Here is a 5,124-nt window from a genome sequence, read left to right on the forward strand (position 1 = left end):
TTCTTTGCCGATGATATGCAGATTGAACAATATGAAATATCTCAAGAGCAGTATAGTGACTTAGAGGAGGAGTTCCCAATAGCTGATGATCCATATATTCTAAATTCTCGATTGCTCCAAAGGCCAATTGAAGAGGCAACAGATCAGCATGAATTTTTTGTAGGACAGATATTTCAGTCTCGACAAGAGTTCAAGAATCAACTTGTGAAGCATGCCATGGTTAAACATATGAGATATAACCCAGTTGACACTCGGAAAAATAAAGTAAAAGCTGTCTGCTTCAATCAACCGTGTAAGTGGAGAGTAGTTGCCAGGGGGGATGTCGAGTTCATTGTTACGAAATATATAAAGGAACACCAATGTGACACCATTAGGGAAAGTGCTGATCATCAAGCATGCTCTTCATCCTTTGTAGCTTCTTTTGTTGAAGAGCAATTTCTTGCTAATGAACAATACAAGCCAAGTATGATTATAGCAGATATAAAAGCCAGGTTCGGAGTGACCATATCCTACAGAAAAGCTTACATAGCTCGAGAGAAAGCGATGAAGAAAGTTGTTGGAGATTATGATCAAGCATATAGAGATCTTCCACTATATCTGCGTGAGTTAAGAGTAAGGGATCCTGAAACCTATGTTGCACTACACAGGAATGGGGATAATCAGTTCCAACGATGTTTTTGGGGTTTTGGAGCTTGTAGGAGAGTATTTAGGTCTTATCTGCGTAAATTAATTGGAATTGATGCCACACACCTAAGAGGCAAATATCCGGGTGTGTTGTTGATGGCTACATCAATAGATGCTAATGGCAATGTCCTCCCAGTAGCCTTTGGAATCGCTGAAGTTGAATGTGGGTCTGCATGGGAGTGGTTTCTGGATCATACGAAGAGATTCTTTAATGTTGATCCAGAGTCAATGAGTATAGTATCAGATAGATATCGTGGCATTATAGCAGCAGTTAGGAAAGTCTACCCTACTGCCCATCATGCTTTTTGTTGCCACCACATGTCTTGCAATATGGTAACAGATACTGGCAGTAGGTCAGGTTTAGGGTTGTTTTGGGTAGCTGCTCGAGCAAACACAACACTACAATATGATCTCATAATGCAGTCCATGCTTGAAAAACATCCAGATGCTCATAAGTGGCTTCAGAACATTGACCCTAAAAGATGGGCTAATGCACACTTTAGTGGGAGAAGATACACAATGCTAACCACCAATTATGTAGAGAGTTTAAATGCTTTGTTCAAGGAGACGCGTGAACTTCCGATAAACAGGTTAATTGATAATACCAGAAGAAAGGTAGCTCAATGGTTCTGTAACCGTAAGGAGGAAGCGTCGAAATGGTATGTAGCGTTGACACCTCATGCTACCAAAGAAATGCAATCAAGGAGAGAGAAAGCTAGACGATATAAAGTCCACCCCTACTCTCAATCCGAAATGGAAGTAGAGACATGGGGTGCTTCATACATTGTTGATTTGGAGAGGAAATATTGTAACTGTGGGGAGTTTCAAATTTCAGGATTGCCTTGCTCACATGCAAATGCCGTCATAATTCACCGGAACATGGATACACTCCCATATTGTGAGCATTACTTTCATTCACATAATTGGAAAACGACATACATGGATCGTATTTACCCCTGTCGAAGCAAAGAATTTTGGCCTAGGGGTGTCAACAACATTATAGTGCTATGTCCCCGTAGCCTTGTGCAGCCTGGTAGGCGAAAGAAGGCAAGGATCGAGTCAAAACATAATGGGAAGGTAAAAATCAAATGCAGCAGGTGCAAACAACTGGGCCATAATCGGAGGACCTGTAGAATGCCGCCAGCGCCTGGATCTTGACTGAATTGTAAATTGGAGGAGTTGAGGCATATGTTTTGTATGAAGTACATAAATAGGTTTGTAAGACAAACAGTTATTAAAAGTGATGTTTCTGTTATATACGTTTATGGAGTATTTAGTTTGTGTTACAGTTTTATGGTAGGTATGAGAAGTGTAAACCATCACCTGCAAGGCAGAAATAATACTTCACACCATATCTCCATTGTGTCAAATAAAAATGCGATACATTTCAATTCAACAGGAAGGGGTTCGTAATTTCAAAGTCACATTAATATGTAGTGAAATATAGATGTGTTAAAACATGCACAAAGGGAGTGTAGTAATCCATTCCATAGGGTAGAAAAGAAAAGGTGTGCACTGTTCCGTGCCAACTGGCATGGAGCCATACTTCGTAATCCATGGTGTATAAATTATGTTTGACAGCATAAATACCATCTCCGCACCATGACCTTCACAGGGGACTTGATTTCATGAAAATCCAAGTAGGGGAGGGCCATCAGTGGGTTTTGGTCAAAACCCACTGATGGACCTAGACACATCGGATTGGACCCATTTCAGCGCTAGTGGTATTCTGGAGTTGCAAGGACTCAAAATCTGGTGGCAAATAAATGTTTAAATAATTATAGGTGCTGGGAAAAATTTAAAATACAATCAGCCTCCGTTGGGCCTGATATGCTTGGATATCAGGCCCAACGTGGGCCTGATATCCAAGCATATCAGGCCCAAAGTCGCCTTGGCACTTATAAATGGCAACTGGCACGGAGCCATACTTCGTAATCCATGGTGTATAAATTATGTTTGACAGCATAAATACCATCTCCCCACCATGACCTTCACAGGGACTTGATTTCATGAAAATCCAAGTAGGGGAGGGCCATCAGTGGGTTTTGGTCAAAACCCACTGATGGACCTAGACACATCGGATTGGACCCATTTCAGCGCTAGTGGTATTCTGGAGTTGCAAGGACTCAGAATCTGGTGGCAAATCATTATTTAAATATTTATAGGTGCTGGGAAAAATTTAAAATACAATCAGCCTCCGTTGGGCCTGATATGCTTGGATATCAGGCCCAACGTGGGCCTGATATCCAAGCATATCAGGCCCAAAGTGGCCTTGACACTTATAAATGGCAACTGGCACGGAGCCATACTTCGAAATCCATGGTGTATAAATTATGTTTGACACCATAAATATCATCTCCCCACCAAGACCTTCACAGGGGACTTGATTTCATGAAAATCCAAGTAGGGGAGGGCCATCAGTGGGTTTTGGTCAAAACCCACTGATGGACCTAGACACATCGGATTGGACCCATTTCAGCGCTAGTGGTATTCTGGAGTTGCAAGGACTCAGAATCTGGTGGCAAATAAATGTTTAAATATTTATAGGTGCTGGGAAAAATTTAAAATACAATCAGCCTCCGTTGGGCCTGATATGCTTGGATATCAGGCCCAACGTTGGCCTGATATCCAAGCATATCAGGCCCAAAGCCGCCTTGGCACTTATAAATGGCAACTGGTACGGAGTCATACTTCGTAATCCATGGTGTATAAATTATGTTTGACACCATAAATACCATCTCCCCACCATGACCTTCACAGGGACTTGATTTCATGAAAATCCAAGTAGGGGAGGGCCATCAGTGGGTTTTGGTCAAAACTCACTGATGGACCTAGACACATCGGATTGGACCCATTTCAGCTCTAGTGGTATTCTGGAGTTGCAAGGACTCAGAATATGGTGGCAAATAAATGTTTAAATATTTATAGGTGCTGGGAAAATTTTAAAATACAATCAGCCTCCGTTGGGCCTGATATGCTTGGATATCAGGCCCAACGTGGGCCTGATATCCAAGCATATCAGGCCCAAAGTGGCCTTGACACTTATAAATGGCAACTGGCACGGAGCCATACTTCGAAATCCATGGTGTATAAATTATGTTTGACACCATAAATACCATCTCCCCACCAAGACCTTCACAGGGGACTTGATTTCATGAAAATCCAAGTAGGGGAGGGCCATCAGTGGGTTTTGGTCAAAACCCACTGATGGACCTAGACACATCGGATTGGACCCATTTCAGCGCTAGTGGTATTCTGGAGTTGCAAGGACTCAGAATCTGGTGGCAAATAATAATTTAAATATTTATAGGTGCTGGGAAAAATTTAAAATGCAATCAGCCTCCGTTGGGCCTGATATGCTTGGATATCAGGCCCAACGTGGGCCTGATAATATAAAAAGTAATGTTTCAAATTAATAATAAATAATCTTACACATAAATCGAGGTGATTAAATAAAATAAATTAATGAGATATCAGGCCCAAGTTTCAATCTGCAAAAGCGCACACTCTCCTGCTTCGGTCTTCATCTTCTTCTCGAAGCCATTCAACGCAGCTCCGGGCCAAAACCCACTCTTCCTTCACCGGCGTTCAAGAATCATTTCCGTACGGAGGTCGGTTGCTCATTTAGTTAAGCTTTCTATAACCGATTAACCTAGGGTTTTTGTGGGTGTGTTAGAATAAGAGCGTAGTCGTTATTACGGGAACTAAGAGTTGTTTTTCTGTGTTTGGTTATACAGTACGTAGGTTCGCAATGGCAACAAAAGAAGTCTCCACAAGTCTGTGTGCTGATCGACCAAATTATCAAAGTTACGTCAACAGAGGAAGAACTAAAAGAATGAACTGGAAAAGTACCATTTGCCACTTCAGAAAGTTTATCTCTTCTGTTAACCCGACTGCAGAACAAGAACAGATGATTCGAGGCACACCTTTTTCCTGGATCCTCGACCTCCCTGATAGTTCTTTTGTAAGAGCTCAGGTACAAAATATGTTTGATAACTGGGATCATGAGGAAAAAAACTTTATCTTCCATGAGAAGAAGCTCAATTTTACAAAGGTAGATGTGGGACTGATTCTTGGCCTACCCGACAATGGAGATATAGTTCGTCTCGATTTAAATGAGGCTTCAAGCGCACTGTACATGGAGTTTTTCCGAGAATCGGATTGTTCTGCCAAACATTTAGAGAAACTGATTAGGAAGTATAGATCAAACGACAAGCTGTACTGTCAGCTTTTTATCCTGTGTTTTTTTACAATAGTTCTGTTCTCTTGTGCTCTCCCTAATTGACTGTGTAGATGATTTTGAGAACTTAGCTAGGTTTAACTGGTGCAATGCAGTATACAGTTTCATGGCTCAACAATTAGACTCCATTGGATTGGAGCTTACATTAAGACCAAAACCACAGGTTGCTGATGCAACGCCCAAGGCCCCCTTGCTAAAGG

This window comes from Zingiber officinale, chromosome 5B (genome assembly GCF_018446385.1).
Source record: "Zingiber officinale cultivar Zhangliang chromosome 5B, Zo_v1.1, whole genome shotgun sequence".
In the NCBI taxonomy this organism is placed as follows: Eukaryota; Viridiplantae; Streptophyta; class Magnoliopsida; order Zingiberales; family Zingiberaceae; genus Zingiber; species Zingiber officinale.